This window comes from Hemicordylus capensis, chromosome 1 (genome assembly GCF_027244095.1).
Source record: "Hemicordylus capensis ecotype Gifberg chromosome 1, rHemCap1.1.pri, whole genome shotgun sequence".
Classification (NCBI taxonomy): domain Eukaryota; kingdom Metazoa; phylum Chordata; class Lepidosauria; order Squamata; family Cordylidae; genus Hemicordylus; species Hemicordylus capensis.
Window position 1 is genome coordinate 282093838 of NC_069657.1, and position 18322 is coordinate 282112159.

Below are 18322 nucleotides of genomic sequence, written 5' to 3' on the forward strand. Positions count from 1 at the left end.
GCACACTTTTTTTGTTGTTCTGGCTTTCTGGCAAGTATGACTTGAAACAGTTGGCAAACCAGCCTAAAGGCTTTGCCTGAGGAGACTTGCCAAGTGGCTAACCAGTTTGTGTGTCTACATTTTCCTGAGTTGTTGCAGAATGGATACCAGAGCTTCAGAATTATTGGGGTGACAGCCTCGTGTTCTCTTAACCACCAAACCCATGTTCCAGTGACAGACTGAACCTTGCCCTTTTGAAAAGGGCTTTTAGATTGGCTTTATGATAAAAATTATTTTAAGTATAATCATGAATTCAACTACTTATTTTTAGAGTTTGGAACAGTGAACCATCTTCTGTTTCCTTTTGTCATGTAATCTGCTTTGAGAATTTTTTTTGCTGAAAAGTAGTATACAAATATTCTTTATAATTTCTGTGTTAATATGCCCTGGATTATATCTGTTGCTAGTATTCCTTGGCAATAGTATTGTTTGGATAATGTGTCTCGCAGTTATACAGTCTGTGTATAACTATTGTGTATCATTCCTTGAGGAAGTTCTTTCCCTAAAAAGGGCAGGATGCCTCCTTGTCTTAAGGAGGCTATTATTAGACCTTATTTGAAGAAACGTGCATTGGGGTTAGTCCCTCAGAGTTGGCTAATTACAGAACTGTCTCTAATCTTCATTGGTTGGGCAAGGTGATTGAGCAGGTGGTTGCTTCTCAGCTCCAGGCAGTTTTGGATGACACAGATTATTTAGATCCTTTCCAAACTGGCTTTCGAGTGGGCTATTGGGTGAGATTGCCTTGGTCAGCTTGATGGATGATCTCCAATTGGTGATCGACAGAGGGAGTGTGACTCTGCTAATCCTCTTGGATCTCTCGATGGCTTTCGATACCGTTGACCATGGTATCCTGTTGGGTCTCTCGAAAGGTGTTGGATTGAGTGGCACTGTTTTACAGTGGTTGTGTTCCTATCTCTCTGGCAGATTCCAGATGGTGTCACTTGGAGACTGTTGCTCTGAAAAGCGAGAGCTAAATAATAATAATAATAATAATTCAATTTGTATACCGCCCTTCCAAAAATGGCTCAGGGCGGTTTACAAAGAGAAATAACAAACAAATAAGATGGCTCTAAAGTGTGGAGTTCCCCAAGGCCCCATACTGTCTCCAATGCTTTTTAACATCTACATGAAACTCTATATGTAGATAATCAGGAAGTTTGGTCTGGGATGCTATCAATATGCTGATGACACCCAGATCTATTTCTCCATATGAGCTTCATCAGGAAATGGCATGACCCCCGAAAGTGTCTGCCTGGAGGCGATATTGGGGTGGATGAGGGATAACAGGCTGAAGTTGAATCCAAACAAGATGGAGGTACTGTCTGTAGGGGGTCGGGATCCGAGTGATGGTTTAGATCTGCCTGTTCTGGATGAGGTTATACTCACCCTAAAAGATCAGGTTCGTAGTCTGGGAGTGCTCCTGGAACCCAAACTCCCTGGTTTCTCAGGTTGAGGCTATGGCCAGGAGTGCTTTTTATTAGCTTTGGCTGATCTGCCAGCTATGTCCATTTCTGGAGACAAATGACCTTAAAACAGTGGTACATATGCTGGTAATCTTTAGGCTTGACTACTGTAATGCACTCTATGTGGGGCTGCATACGTAGTCTGGAAACTACAATTGGTACAGAATCCAGCAGCCAGACTGGTCTCTGGTGTTACCTGAAGGGACCATATAACACCGATTCTAAAAGAACTGCAGTGGCTGCTGATACGTTTCCAAACAAAATTCAAAGTACTGGTTACTACTTATAAAGCCCTTAACGGCTTAGGTCCAGAGTACTTAAGAGAGCATCTTATCTGTTGCGAACCCTGTCGCCTATTAAGATAATCTGGAGAGGTCTGGTTATGGTTGCTGCCAATTCGTTTGGTGGCAACTTGGGACTGGACCTTCTCTTTGGCTGCCCCAGGGCTTTGGAATGTACTTGCTGCTGAACTAAGAGCATCTCCTTCTCTGTTTGTTTTTAGGAAGACCCTGAAGACGTACCTGTTTTCCCAGGCTTTTAACTGAGATCTAATTTTTTAATTTTTTTTATTTTAATGTGTTTTTATCTATTGTGATTGTTATGTTTTATGAATTTTAAATGATTTATAATTTATATTTTTTAATCTGTACACCGCCTAAAGATTTCTATATTAGGCTGTATAGAAATTCAATGAATAAAATAAATAAAACTTCTGGGCTGCCTTAATTGGATAACATTGTAAAACTAGCTTTTATACAGTCATATAGGTTGACTCAGCTTGTAGCGGAAAATATGATTTTTATGTAGATTTTGAATAAACTGCTGAGTTAAGACACGATCTTAGAAGAAAACAGAATTGTATAGTTAAGCTTGTTTCATAAATGTGTAAATTCTAGAGTTTGAGGGGGCAACTAATTTGTATTTTGCCAAATACAGAAAACTATGTAGAAGGGGAAAATACTTCTAAATATTTTCCATTAAAAGTACAGGCATGGGGAAACTTAATAGCATTAGGCAATTCTTTTTGTTGTTGCTATTCAGCACTTGCTTTTATACACAACTGTATGAGAACGAAAGTGAGGGCTACCTCCCACATGGATCAGAAAGAATGCCTACTTTTAGGAAGCATATTGGTGAGAGAAATTTTATTTTAACAAATCTTGAGTAAAGTATGCAACATAGTCCCTTTAGGAACCATATCACTTCGAGAGCCATATGTTTGTCCAGAAATAAATATAGTACTGTAGAGAGAACTGCTTAACAGCTTTAGTCCCTGAGGGAGTTGAGAATCTTTTGCTTGCCCTCAGTGGTGTAGTCCTTAGGAAAGGGCTAGTTAATTCTCCTTTGAAAGTCAGACAGCTTTGTAGTCTTTCTTTAGACTACTTTTTCAAGGAGAAGCAAAAGTAGAAGGAACTATAATGCCCTCATGGAAAAGCTTTTAAAGCTTTCTTTAAAAAACAAAACCTTTAACAAGCATAGCCACCTTTTGTGGCTTAAGGCGATCAAACATTAACCAGAAGTAGGGGTGGAATCTTTGTGTAAAATTCTGGAACTTTTGAAAGTTCAAACTTTTCTTTCCTTGTAGTAAAACAACAACAACAACAACAACAACAATAACAAAAACTCAATGAGAAAAAGAAAAAAAAGTTCTAATCCTTGAGCCCAAACTATCCTCCTTGGTTTTAGCATTTTATTACAGCTTTTCCACCTTCAATTAGACCAAGCAATCCTAAATCATTATCTTATGTGAAAAATGGAGGGAGAGCATGGAACTGATGTTTCCTGCTTCGTAGATCTTTCCATTTCTGCCAGTATATCTATGGTATCTTAGGCTGCAGTGCACTGCAAATTGTGCTAGTGCCACTGAAGAAAACATTGCCCCCCTGCACGTGCATATAGGATGGGGCTAGGAATTTGGATCTCAGTTATAGTGTGCAAAGAGAAAAGAAATCTCATTCATACAGGGCTGGTTGAGGTAATACTGTCTGCTGGCCCCACCCACCACACAATTAATTATTTAACTCATGGGGGGAATGTCTGGAGTCGGACCACTCCCAATACTGTGGTTCTGTCATGTGATTAGGAGTGTTCAGACGATCATTCCCCCTTATTACAACTTTTAAAAGGGCAGTCAAGATGCATTTGTTCACTCAGGCTTTTAATTAGATATTGTTTTAATTGTGTTTTAATAGTTTTAACTTTTTAAATTTTAATTGTTGAAATATGTTAATCTTTTTATTGGTTGTTTTTATTGTCGTGTAAACCTCCCAGAGAACTTGAGTTTGGGGCGGTATAGAAATATGCTAAGTAAATAAATAATAAATGCATATGCAGAGCAGAATGGCATGCTGAGGTTGGTTGTGTGGGGTGTGTATGACCTCAGTTTTAATCCCAGGGCCAGTGGATTGTATTATCTGAACTCACTTGCAAATAATTAAATACTTTAATACTTAAACTGATATTGTGTTAAACCAGTTCAGTCAGCACTTGGAAGAAAGTCAGAACATGTCCATATTTCTCTTAAAATTGTATCAATTGAAAAATGTCAGATGTGTCTGTAAGAATGAGCGTGTCTGTTCTCAAGCAATGGAATTCCCTGGCTAAGAAGGTTTTTCTTGCCCTTTTCTGATAGATTTCATCACCACATACAGACTTCCCTTTTCCCAGGGCTGTTTTAGGGCAGGATCAAGCAGGGTGACTGCTCTGGGCTTTGCTCTTTTTCAGTGCCCATCAAAATTAACTGAAAGGGACCTTCCCCACCGGTTGATTTGCCCCAGACCCTGCACATACACACACCGGGCTCTCGAAGAACAGCCTCTTCCAACATATAATTTTTTTCTCTGGGGCCAAAGTACTGATATATGTTATAGTGTAAGTGTTGTTATGTGTAAGTTAAATACCCACTGTAGGAAGTAGCACCATTGGGAACTTCTGTCCTAGGGTTAATGGCAACTTTGTAAAAGGACCCATAATTCTTGTACAGTGGTCCCTCGACTTACAAACTACTCGACATAAGTATTTTTCGAGTTACAAACAGCAGTTTTAGATCCGGTTTTAGATGTGGTTTTTTCGACTTACAAATTTTTAGATGGGGTTTCCTCGACTTACAAATTTTTAGATGGGGTTTCCTAGACTTACGAATTTTACATGCGGTTTCCTTGACTTGCCTGCCTGTTTACTGCCTGTTTATTCTTGAAAAGAAATGTTCCTGTGCAGTTTGCAAGCCTTACTGGGGGTCTGGGTCTTTTTTCTAGGCTCCGGAACGCATTAATCCGTTCCCAATGCATTCCTATGGGAAACCGCTTTTCGACTTACAAATTTTTCGACTTACAAATGTGCATTCGGAACGGATTAATTTCGTAAGTAGAGGGACCACTGTATTTAATGTATAATTCTTCATATGTAAAAGCCTCATGTTCAGTATTGACCCATACATGAAATAAGTACTGTGATATTTTGGAGCCATTGGTTCATGTGCAGTTTTTATATGGACAATGGCAAGATTAAGTTCTCCATCCCCATGTGTTGAAGCCCTGATTCTCCTCTCCTAATATTTAACTTTATACTCTCTCTCTCTCTCTCTCTCTCTCTCTCTCATTGGCACTTGCAGTGTTCCTTCTAAGGCGTGCATGCGTTCATATGGTTTTTGAGGTCTGCTCAGTTAATTTTAGATCCCACTCAGGTTTAATCGGGAAGGTCCCACTCTGAAAACACATGCACACACACTGTCTTGATACTGCCACCCAGAACTAAACCCATTCCGCACACAGATGAAAAAAATTAGAGAGAACACTGGGCACTTGTAGTTTGGCCCCGAGTACCTCAAAAGAACAATAAATTATAAGCTGTTTTGGCATTTTTTAAATTGAAAAAGTGGAGTATAAATATTTTAATACATAATACAGGTTCATATAGGGTTCTCTTTAAGAAAAACAAATGAATCACTCCAAAACATCACAGTACTTAACTTGATATATGGGTCATTATTGAAAATGGGTCATTTGCATATGAAGAATTATTTATTGCATGTGAGAATCATGGGTTCTTAAAGAAAGCTTTATTACTGAAAGTAGAAATGAAAAGTTGTGTGTGTTTGCTACTGCTTTGGAGCAGAGCTATCCTGGTGACTGTGGTAACTCTGGCGACTAAATTTGTGGACCCTTGTTCAGTATGTATGGGGAAAATTTACTATCAGTAACATTCTATTTTTTCAGCAATTCTCTTCTGCCTTTTATTTATTTATTTATTTATTTATTTAACATACTTTTATACTGCCCAAAACCTATGTCTCTGAGCAGTTTACAACAGAACAACATTAATGATAACAAAAATTGTAACAGAACAATTAAAATTTTTAAACAATGTTAAAACTATTAAACAGTATTTAATTAAAAGCCTGGGTGAACAGATGCGTCTTGATGTTCTGAACTAGATGACTGTTAATGCTTATACTATTAGAAAAATGGTTAAGGAAATCATGATTGATCTAATTGTCTGAGGTTTTGTTAATTGATTACATCTGCATATGAGCAACTTTAAAGGGAGAAGTATGCGCCCCCTTTAAAAACAACAACAGTGCAACTATCAGTTGTATTGGGCATCACCTTAGAAGGGAATGCCTCTTCTAAGTGGGGGGCATGCTTTGGTGGTTGCCATAGACTTTTTAACATGTACATTTTGTTCTATCCTATTTCCTTTGGTATACATTTGAAAACTCAGTGGTGGATAGGCTCTTGTCACTTGATCTTGTGCATGAGTCACCTGTTTAACTTCATGCTGTGCTTGCGATCTGCAGCTCTTATAGATACTTGTATACAATAGTACTTGTATGGGAATGATCTTTTGTTTTTTAAAAAACAGGTGATCAGGTTTTTGAGTGCGTTTTTAAAAAATGGTTTAAATTAGATTTATTTATTTATTTATCAAATTTGTACACCGCCCCAAACTTTCATCTCTGGGCAGTTAACAATAACATAAAACCAGTTAAAAACATATACAAAAAACTTTAAAATAATTTAAAAGTAAACCAGAGATTAAACCCCCCAAAATTTTTAGGAAGCTGAGAAAGCTTGGGCGAAAAGATGAGTTTTCAGGTGTTTTTTGAAAATTGCCAGAGATGGGGAGGATCGTATCTCAGCATGGAGCGCATTCCATAATCTTGGGGCAGCGACTGAGAAGGCCCATCTCTGTGTAGCTACCAAACGAGTTGGCGGTAACTGGAGACAGACCTCCTCATATGACCACAATGGGCGGTGGGGCGTGTAGTGAAGAAGATGCTCTCTTAGATACCCAGGGCCTAAGCCGTTTAGGGATTTATAAGTTATAACTAGCACTTTGTATTTTGTCTGGAAACCTATTGGTAGCCAGTGTAGCTCCATCAGTAAAGGAGTAACATGGTCTCTCCGAGATGGCCTAGAGACCAACCTGGCTGCTGCATTCTGAACCAACTGAAGTTTCCGGACTACGTACAAAGGCAGCCCCATGTAGAGTGCATTACAGAAGTCAAGTCTGGAGGTCACCAACAGATGTACCACTGTTTTGAGGTCATTGATCTCGAGAAATGGGCGCAGCTGGCGTATCAGCCGAAGCTGATAGGAAGCACCCCTGGCCACCACCTCAACCTGAGAAACCAGAGAGAGGTGTGGATCCAGAAGTACTCCCAGACTGCGAACCTGTTCCTTTTGAGGAAGTGTGACCCCATCTAGAACAGGTAGATCAAAATCATCTCTAAAAGTCTCACCCTGCACAATACGTATCTCCATCTTATCTGGAGTCAGCTTCAGTTTATTCTCCCTCATCCAGCCCATTACTGCTTCCAGGCAGGCATTTAGGGAGGATATGCCATCTCCTGAAGAAGTTGACATGGAGAAGTAGACCTGGGTGTCATCAGCATACTGGTAACATCCAGCTCCAAGTCCCCTGATGATCTCTCCCAGTGGTTTCATGTAGATGTTAAAAAGCATTGGAGAAAGTATGGACCCTTGAGGGACACCATACTTAAACTCAGATTTTGAAGAGCAACAGTCTCCAATTGACACCATCTGGAATCTTATCTGAGAAGTAGGAGTGGAACCACTGTAAAACAGTACCTCCCACCCCAAACACCCTCAGACGTTCCAGAAGGATACTATGGTCGATAGTATTGAAAGCAGCCAAGAGATCCAAAAATACCAGCAGAGTCACACTTCCTCTGTCAATTGCCAATTGGAGATCATCCATCAGGCTGACCAAGGCAGTCTCCACCCCATAGCCCGCCCGAAAGCCAGTTTGAAATGGGTTTAGATAATCAATTTCCTCCAAGACCTCCTGGAGCTGAGAGGCCACCACCCTCTCAATTACCTTGCCCAACCATGGGCGGTTGGAAACATGCCTATAATTGATCAACTCCGAGAGATCTAGTGCAGGCTTCTTTAGAATATGTCTGATTGCCTCCTTAAGTCAAGGAGGCATTCTGCCCTCCCTCAGAGAAGCATTTATTATTTCTACCAGACTGTCTACAACAACCTCCCTGCTAGATCGAACAAGCCATGTTTGACAAGGGTCAAGAGAACAAGTGGTAGGCCTCACCGCTCCAAGCAGCTTGTCTACATCCTCAGGAGTCATGAACTGAAACCGATTCAGTTGAATCACATACGAGGAGTTTTTGGGCACTTCCAGATTAGACATCAAATTAATTGTGGAGTCTCCATCTAGGTCGGCCCGAATCCGAGAGCCTTTATCTGCGAAAAACTCTTTAAACACATCGCAGTGGGTAACAGATGACTCCAAATTCTGGTTCAAGGGAGGGAGAGCAGATGCTAGTCCCCTCACAACCCTGAACAACTCCGCTGGACGTGAACTCGCAGAGGCAATACGGGCAGAAAAGAACCGCCTCTTTGCTGCATATATTGCCTGATTATATATCTTTAGATGTGCTCTGTGTCGCAATCCGTCAGATTCAAATTGAGTCTTTCTCCACTTGCGCTCCAGTCGCCTACCTTGCTGCTTCAGCTCCCGTAGATCTTTCGTTTACCAAGGGGCCAATTTTGAAGCAGGTTGGAGGGGACGCTTGGGAGCAATTGTGTCTACTGCCCCGGTGAGCAAGTTGTTCCAATTCTCAACCAGGGCATCAACAGGATCACTAGCAAAGCCAACATTGAATCCCTCCAAGGCTTCTTGGAATCTTACTGGATCCAATAACCTCTTCGTGCGGACCATTCTGATGGGCCCCTCACCCCTGCGGAGGTGGGAAGTGTTTGTATGTCCAACCTTAACCAGATGGTGGTCTGTCTATGACAATGGGGAAATCACAGGTGTCCCCACGCATGGAACACCACACTGGTCAGAGTAAAAGACCAAATCAAGCGTGTGACCTGCAATATGTGTTGGTCCAGAGACCACTTGGGATAGGCCCATAGTTGTCATGGTCTCTGTGAACTCCTGAGTTACACCGGACAGATTGGTCCAGAAATGAACATTGAAGTCCCCCAGCACCAAGAGTCGAAATAATTAATGAAATGTTGTAGTTGCTATAGAAAAGAGTCATAAATAGCAAGTTTTGAACCCTGGATGTCTTCCCATGGGTGGGATCATTCTCTTTTACATTGTTACTGGTCTTGGCAGCCAGAAATTTCAGTTTGGAGATTCAGTTCTGGATTGTGGTCTATCAGTTGCCCATCCCTCCATTAGCTGTAATAGGAATATTATCCTCCCTATTAAAAAGTGGTGTTGGCTAAATGTAGCATTATCCTTTCTGCTGTTTGTACAGTACACATTTGTCTACCTAGGTATAGCTGTAACAGAATTGGGTCATGTCCTAAATTAATAAGACCTTTTATACTGCAGTTTGGCATGTGGTGGCAAAGGCACCTGGTGTGTGCATTTCTTGAAGAACACTTCCGGTCTTATTAATAGGAGATCTATTGAAATATAAGCCAGAAATCTGTATTCATACAGTGGAAAGGTAATGCAGGTTTGAGATGCAGGCTTAAAAAAAAATTCTTTGAATCTCTGTGTGTTTATAATAATTCCCCCTTGGAATGAGATTACTTCGTAATTTTCATCATATTTTTCCACTTGTGACTACAGAATGTTTATGCCTTGGTATAAAAATAACATATTAGCTTTCTACAGACATTGACTCTGAATTTTGCTGTCTCACATATGTGTATGCCACTGGGGGGTGTAAGGATGAACTGTCAAGATGCCTGGGCTCAGTGGGATGTGATTAATTAAAGAATTCTTTGTTGAATAACACTTTTTCTTGGAAACTACTAGAATAGCTTCTCACCTTTTTATTAGGTAGGATTGCTTTTACAACTAAGTTGCAAAACTATGTAAAGTTACACTGAAATCTTACTTGAACAGTGCCAGACACCAGTCAAATTCAATCCCCACAGCAGCTTATATTCTTCTCTCTGCATTATAGAATTCTAGTATCCTTGTGTTGCATAGTTCTAAAAGAAGATAAGACGTTTGGTGGCTCTTATGTAGTAACATGTTGTGGTGATTCTACCAGTGTAGATGCACTCTAGTAGTATCAGAGCAATGGTCCTGAGGCTGATCACTGAACAACTAAAGGAAGTCTCCGGGGGTGGGGGGCAGTGTCAAAGTGGAGAAACTAAGAGCTGAGGGATTCTAATCTATACAATATCAAACTCACAGATTCACAGAACAGACAGTCACAAAGACCGACAAGTTTTTTGGGTTTTTTTGTTAAAAACTATTTAATTTTTTTTTAATGAAAGGGTAAGGGGAAATGTAGAGCCTGAGATGGTTGGTCTGATATATTGTGTCTACGTATCTTCTCTGAAGCACTGTGAATAGACCGGAACAGAGATGGAGCTGAACCCGTACTCAGATGGGCCAAGAGAGTCACTCTGCCATGGCCACATAAAGGCTGCGGGCACAGAGGTGAACTTGGAAATCAGCTGTGGGTCCTCTTGAGGATGCTTGATGGCTGCCTAACTGTGTGGACTCCTGACACTAGTCTGGTTAATGAAGACTTATTTTAAATTTAACAAGGCTTCTTAATTCTGCTAGGTTTTAATTGTAAGCAGTTTTATGCTGCTGCTGTTGTATTTTTTTGGGGGGGGGGACAGGAGACCCTCATTTTCTGTGGGTTCTCCCATCCGTGGTTTTGACTATTTGTGATTGGGATGTATAAACCTGATTTCCTGCATCTGTGTTTTACACTTCTGGTAGCTTTTCTGGCTTGGAGAGGGTGCTGGAGACAGTGTGGTGCCATGTTGGTGTGTGTTTTTGAGAAATAACTGGGTGATTTTTGACCATTTGTGGTTCCTGTGCACACATTTCACACTTCTGGTATAAGTTTCCAGTGGCATTTGGAGGCCACTGTTGAGGATTTTCTGGCAGTTTTGGGGGGAGGTGGTTGGGGGCCATTAATGGAGGAGCTGGAGGTTTCAAGATACTGTGCTGTACTCCTATTTTTGTGCTCCCTGCTTCTGTTGGTGATTCTTTTAGCACTTTTTAATGTTGTGAGGAACCTAACCCCTAGATTCCCATATGCACAAGGTTTCCATTGTTGCGGTTTCAGCACCAACGGAAGGGTGAAGGGACTGAGGACAGGGTTCACAATTTTTTTTATAAAGCAGAGATAGGCACCTGGCAAATATATTTTAAGCGTGTATATTCGGTCTTTCTTCAAATGAGCAAAGGTGGCTAACAAGTACAGGAAGCCCTCGTTTTCTGCAGGGTTTGCCATTGTTGTGCTTCAGGGGAAGTGAAACTTGTCAGAAACCAGTAGATCCTTCATTTAGAGTTTTTGCTCATTCAACACAATTGAGCAGCTTTGCATTTTATTTATTTCACCTTTTGGCTCAACTCCGTCCTGCTCACATCAGTGGGACTTAATAATGCTTAACTTTGACTGGATAACATCAGTTGTATATTATAGAACTATGTTGTGCAGTATTTGCGATCTTCGGGGTTTGTCTTTCTCTCTCTTCCCCCCCACTTCCTTAAGGAAAGTAAGCTTATGAGATCACCCAACATTCTGTGTGTGTGTGTGTCCCTATCCACTTCACAATGCCCGGATCATTATGAACCAAATTGGGTACAGTTGTAGGGACACATTAACAGTGTAGTTTGTGATGATGTAATCCACCCCAATTCAAGATGGCGAATGTGTAAATATTTTAGGCACAAGTGGGCTAACGTGTGAACCACCTAACCGATTTGAACCAAACTTGGTACAGTTGTAGTGAGTGGCACATAGGGACACCTCAGTGTCATAGTTGTTGATGATGTCATCCACCCCTATTCAAGATGATGGACGTGTGGCCGTTTGAATTCCAAGTGGGTTAACTTGTGGACTGTCTAACCCAGGGCAACTTCAGCCTTCCTGCAGATGTTGGCCTACAGTTCCCATAATTCCTGGCTATTGGCCACTGTGGCTGGGGATTATGGGAGTTGTAGTTCAAAAACAACTGAGAGGCTTAAGTTGAGCAGACCTGATCTAACCATTTTGGAATTTGGTACAGTTGGAGTGATAAATAGGGACACTTCAGTGGTGTAGTTTGTAATTAAAGATGACAGATACAGCTGTAGAGACACAGGGAGATGGCGGACACGTGAACATTTGAGGTGCAAGTTGAAACCGATTTGGACCAAATTTGGTAACATTGTAGGGATATGCAGGGATATATCAGAGGCATAATTTGTGATGTCATCCACCCCATTTCAAGATGGTAGACACATGAATGTTTGAGGCACAAGTGGGCTAACTTGTGAACTGCCTAACTGATTTGGAGCAAATCTAGTCCAGTTGTAGGGATGGTGAAGAAAAGTAGGCAGATTAGTCCTTACCAGAACTATTGGTTTTTCTTGTGGAGAATTTATGGTGGTGGTTGTTATCACAGTGAGTTTCCCATTTCCTGACCTTATCATTAGTATAACATGATGCATAACTTGGGAACATCATGTTGGGAGATCTATATCATTCCCTGGCAGATAAATTCATGGTGTTCAGTTTGCATATGGGAGCTTTGCCATGGGTATACTGATTCCTGTGCTGAGTGCAATATACAATGCTGGTCGAAGAGAAGTAAGAGATGGGGAAGACTGTTAGGAAGGGAATCGCTCTGCCATTCTAATTAGAAAGGGTATTTGGCTATTCTGGCTGCTGATCAATGTTATGCTCACTTTAGAGTTCGGACATTCAATTGTGTGGCTTCCAATTTCAGCATGTTGTTTATCTAAATATAATTTATCAAATACATAAACATCTAAAGGAAAGGACATTGTTTCCCAGTATTGCAGTCTCCTCCCCACACCCTTTTCCTAAGATATGGGTCTCAGTCTACTTGATTCAGTTGCTCACTACATTTTCATCAACAGATGTCGGCCCATTAATACATAGTGTTACTCATTTTCTGTTATTTCTGAACTCTTAATTTGAGTACCTGTTCGTTCCTGCCCTGGATAATGACATAGTCCTAATATTAAAAACATAGCTAAGTACAATAAGCCCCTTAACTGGTGGCTGGTTTTCAAACATGTGCTGAAAGAGAAGAATTGGCCACTGTGTTCTGGATATGTTTAGACTGAAGGGCAGGGGTTCTCAGGCTTGGGTCCCCAGATGTTGTTGATCACAACTCCCATAATCCCCAGCTACAGTTTGAGAATCTTTGCTCTAGAGAATCTCCATGGGAAAGGGTGTTCCATAAATGTAGGAGCATTCAGCTGCAAATGAATTTCATGGACTTGGAAAACAATTGATATTTTCTGAGCAAGGAGTCTAGACTAAAATGTTAAAACAAATTTCATGTGGCACATGCCAATATCTATGGACCCCTTTTTAACACTGGAAGACGGAAGCTGTTCCTATTAGTTTAAATAATGAATGCAAGTTTAAAAGACAATCTTTATTAATTTCTTACTTTCACATATGGATAAATTAGCAGAATGATGGAGTGGTTATGGCTGTGTGGAGTTCTAAGTTCCTAGTGCAATGTAATCCAATGCATCACATCCCTCATAAGAGTTTGGCAAAGTTAAAGTTTTTTATTCTGAACATTGAACAGTAGAGGAATTGTGGCTCATTCATTTTAATGTGGCGTTTACTTTAAGGATTTGCTAGGTCTGTGGTAAATTCCAGTGTCTTTGAATAGTAGCTTAGATTACTGCACTTAGCTTGAATGGATGCCAGCACCAAATGGCATTCAGACTTTGCCAGTACAGTTTTAATATAGCTTCTGGGCCTTGGAAAGATAAGTATTTGATTCTTGTCCCTCATAACTCTGCAGAATATACACAATAAGAAACATTGTGTCTGGAGTTTCTTTTTTAGAAACGGGTTTGCTGCAGCAGAATCCAAAACTGTTGTTTAAAAGCCTTTGAATTTGCTAGTGGTGCTACAAAACATCAGTCAAATGAAGTAGTGCTGGGAAGCTAAGACGTATCCATTTCTGCAGCTAGGCCAATTGGAAGAAAATGCTTTGGCTAGAGTGATTCTGGGGAAGATTCCTTTTTTGGAGGAATGGGGAGGGCATCCTAACTTGACTGGTTGTCAGCCTTCTCATGCTTCAAGACAGGGCCAATTAGATTTCAGATCTGTATATACTATGCTGCTCCAGCCACACCCAACCCAGTTCCGGTCCTGTCTCGCTTCAAGACAGTCCACAAGCTGCCCAGTCTCTTCTAGCTTCTAGCTGCCTTAGGCTTGTTTTTCCTTTGTTATCCTCTACCTTTTTGGTTTGTGTCTCCGCACTTGTTCCACTCATGGAGCTTTCACATTGCGGTGACATGCTGAAGAGCCCCCTTTCGGAGGGTCCCCTCTCAGAGGCTATGATGGCACCCACCTCTGCAGTGTCTGGGACCTCTGCCGTGTGCACTGCTGGGCTTTCTGAGGGAACGATTGCTAAAAGCTCTGGGATGGCTCCGTGCCTAGAGCTCATTCCGCCCCCAAAAGCGGCAAAGAAGACCAAACACTTAAAGGGCCCAGATGTGGCCTAAAAGAAAAAGCAATGCAAACTTGCCTCCGGCAGGGCTCCACTTTGTGAGAGGCTTCAGCTACAGGCATTACGGGCGCGGCTATCACCAATGACAGTCTCTGAGATTCCCGCCAAAACCACGGCGGCCATTATGGTCTCTCCTCAGCCTGTGCCTGTTTCTAAGGCTTTGCCATCAGCCTTGCCGCTCGCTGCTTCTGCACTCCTACAGGGGGTGCGCTCAGAAACGCCTGAGACTATTACTGGCCCTAACAATGAGGCTTTGACTGCTGGTGAGTTGCAGTGGTTGGGGGACTTTGTTAAAAAAACAATGTTTGTCCCTGGTGTCTCCTTTATTGGAACAGTTCTTCAGGGCAGGTAGCTGCCATGGCTCCCCCACCCCCTGGGTGTGAGAGGGCTGCCTTGCTGGGTGGGGGGGAGTGGCATCTGAAGCCCTGGCTAAGCTCCCTAGGCGCCTTTCCTTTTCTTCCTCCCCCCGATTCAAGCCCTCAGAAGGGCTATTTCGCAGAGCAAGCGGTTTCAGTTTTCCCTCCCCCCTAAAAGGAGGCTCCATAAAAGAAAAAGAGTGCCACTGTCGGATGAGGGCATTAGGGCACCTAAACGCCCCCTAGTGGCTCCTCTGCCAGCAGCAGCCTCTTCTGTTGCTGTGCCTCCACCTCATCGCTCTGCTGCTGTTTCTTCTGACACAGTCACAGAGTCCTCTGAGTCAGAAAAGGAAGAAGGGGAATTGTCTGATGAAGAAAACCCTCCTCCAGAGAAGCCCAGATCTTCTCATTTGTTTTCTTTGTCAGAGTTCGAGGTTTTGTTGGCCAAAGCGAATAGAGTTATTAAGGATGTGTCCCCAGAATCAGGGGTTCCTTACACTTCAGGTTTAGATCAAGAGGTTTTTCCCTCTACCTCAGCTTCAACAGCCACGGTTCCTTTTCCCACTCTCTTCAAGGATGTAATGTTAGCAGAATGGGGGTGCCTGTTACCACTAAACCTGTTTTGACTTTTCCTAAGAAATTATATACTCTGCTGCCTGACATTATGTCTTTGTTAGCTACTCTCATTGTAGATGCTCCTGTGGTGCAATTGGTGTCATGTGCGTAGCTGAATAAGGAAGGTGATGAGTTTTTTAAAGTCACCTGAGGAGAAGAAGGCGGATCATCTTCTACAAAAAGGTCACGAGGCCTCGGCCACTGTCATTAGAACAGTGACTACCAATTCAATCTTTGCTAAGGCGTCCATTCTTTGGGCAAAAGAACTGATAAGATTGGTGCCTCCAGAAAATGTTGAACTTCAGCATTGTCTTTATAAATTGGCCAGGGCATCTGATCTTATGGCTGACTCGAGCCTTGATTGTCTGCAACATGCCTCCCGTGCCATGGCAGCAGGGGTGGCGGTCAGGAGAGGCTTATGGCTGAGACATTGGAAAATAGACGCGAAGTCAAAGTTGCCTTGGCTGCTACGCCCTTTTTAGGAGGGAAGTCATTCAGAGAGTCTTTAGATCTGGTTTTAGTTGAAACCCGTGACACACACACACACGGCCATTCCTATGGGGCGAAGGGAAGCTTGTAGGGGGTTTAATTCCTCATTTCAGGGTTCCTTTCATCCCTACAGGAATTTACCCTGTGCAGGTTATGCTGGCTTCAGGGGCACTGACAGAGACAAAGACAACCGAGGCTTGGCATTCAGAGGGTCCTGGAAACCATCTTGGTCCGGCAGGAACAGGGGACAGAATAAGAATTGATTGGGCTCCTTCGCCAACAGTTCAGATTCCAGGAATCGTAAGCAATGACTCCGTTCTGGTTGGGGGCTATCTCCTGGACTTTGCCAGGACCTGGGTGCTCATCACCACCGATCAGTGGGTTATTCGTACCGTTACCCAGGGTTATTCAATAGCTTTTGTATCTGTTCCCCACGATTTTCTTTTCATAACGCCTGTCTCCAGACAGCGTTCCAAAAGGCTTCTGATGGAGCAGGTTATTTTTTGTCTGGTACAGATTCGGGCCGTAGAGCCAGTTCCTATGACGGAATCATGGCAAGGCGTGTTCTCTTTGCTCTTCTGGGTTCTAAAGAAGTATGACACCTGGCGTGCTATTCTCGACCTGAAACGTCTAAACTGCTTTGTGAGGAAGCAGACCTTCAGGATGGAGTCATTAAAGTCTGTCAAGAGATCGGTCCACCCAGGGAATTGGCTTTCATCTATAGACTTGTCAGAGGCTTATCTGCATGTCCCAATTCACCCAAGGTATCGTTTCCTGAGGTTTGCTTACAATCAACAGCAGTTTCAGTACAGAGCATTGCCTTTCAGCCTGTCATTGGTGCCCCGAGTATTTACAAAATTGACCGTAGCTGTCATCGCGCACACCTGGGAATTCAGGCCTTTCCATATTTGGACAATGTTTTGATCAGATCAGTGTCCTACCATCAAGCAATCAGCAATGTCACCTGCACGGTCCACATTCTGGAGGAACACGGTTTCATTATCTACCGTTTGAAGAGTCATCTTCAACTGTCCCACATTCTGCTACATCTGGGAGTGCTTTTCAATATAGAGTTGGCATTAGTATCTCTACCAGTAAAGCGTCAGAACAAGCTCAGAGAGACTATCGCTTCTTGGATGCTGAAGAAGAAAGGGGACCTCATGTCTCTAGCTCAGATTTTGGGACACTTGATTGCCTGCCTGGACTGTACTCCCTGGGCCAGATGGCATTCAACACCTCTCCAATGGTTTCTACTTCCTTATCAATTAGCGATCATGGAAAAGCAGCAGTTGAAGGTTATTCTTCTGTCCAAGGTCAGGGAATCCTTTTGATGGTGGCTTTCTCCGGCACTAGAGAGGGGTAGTCCTCTTGATACTCCACTAAAGGTTGTGGTTACAACAGGTGCGAGCCTATCTGAATGGGGGGCACACTGTCTCGATCACCATGCTCAAGGAATATGGCTGGAAGAGGATCTCCTGTTCAATATCAATTGGCTAGAATTGAAGGCCATACACCTGGCTCTGTTACAGTTCCAGGGGCTAATTCAGAACTGTCGTGTCTTTGTCAGAACGGACAATGTGACAGCCAAGGCCCATGTACACCATCAAGGCGGCACGAGGTCGCGAGCGCTTATGCAGGAGGCAGATCGCTTTCTGGCCTGGGCAAAGCTGAACCTGAAGTCCATAGCGGCTGAACACCTGAGCGGGGAGGATAATCTTCAGGCAGACTGGCTAAGTCACCAGTGGATAGACCAGGCGGAGTGGTCGCTGCCGCCGGTGGTGTTCGATCAGATTGTACACAGGTATGGTCCTCATCAACTGGATCTTTTTGCAACCATGCACAATACCAAGCTCCTGAGGTTCTTTGCCAGGCATTACTGCAGACAGGCAGGAGAGATGGATGATCTAGTGTCTCTCTGGCCTCCAGGGTTGCTGTACACCTTTCCTCCGATGCCAATACTAGGTCTAGGGCTGCGGAAGATTGTAGTGGAAAGGGTGGAGGTCAGACTCATTGTTCCATATTGGCCACACAGACCTTGGTTCTCAGAGCTGGTGTCCATGTCAGTTCAACCTCTGTGGCCACTTCCTCTCAGAAAAGACCTGTTTTCCCAGGGTCCTTTCCTGCACCCAGATCTCAGTTGGCTGAGACTTCATGCCTGGAAGTTGAACGCAAGCTCTTAGTGGATAAAGAGTATTCCTGTCGGGTTCAAGATACCATCCTGGCATCCAACAGAGGTGTCCACCTCTTGCATATAACAACTTACCTTGCCTGCCTTCTGTTCTTGGACAGCAAAGCATGACGTCCTTCCGACTTCTGCTGGAGTGTTAGAAGTTTTGGGGTTTCTGCAGTCTGGTTTAGAGAGGGGTTTTTGTCCAAACACCTTAAGGCGGCAGGTCTCTGC

The 18322-nt window shown here is 42.8% G+C and overlaps 1 protein-coding gene across 11 annotated transcripts in view; it reads left to right on the forward strand.

Moving 5' to 3' along the window:
• MBOAT2 (membrane bound O-acyltransferase domain containing 2) overlaps positions 1–18322 on the forward strand; it is a 173478-nt gene that overhangs the window by 21151 nt on the left and 134005 nt on the right. Inside the window, exon 1 of one of the 11 annotated variants that reach the window (XM_053285776.1) lies at positions 14126–14724. The exons of the other annotated variants lie outside the window; for them this stretch is intronic. The gene's annotated coding sequence lies outside the window, so the exon portion shown is untranslated. Of the gene's footprint in view, positions 1–14125; positions 14725–18322 lie in introns of those variants that run through there. 11 annotated transcript variants of the gene reach the window in all.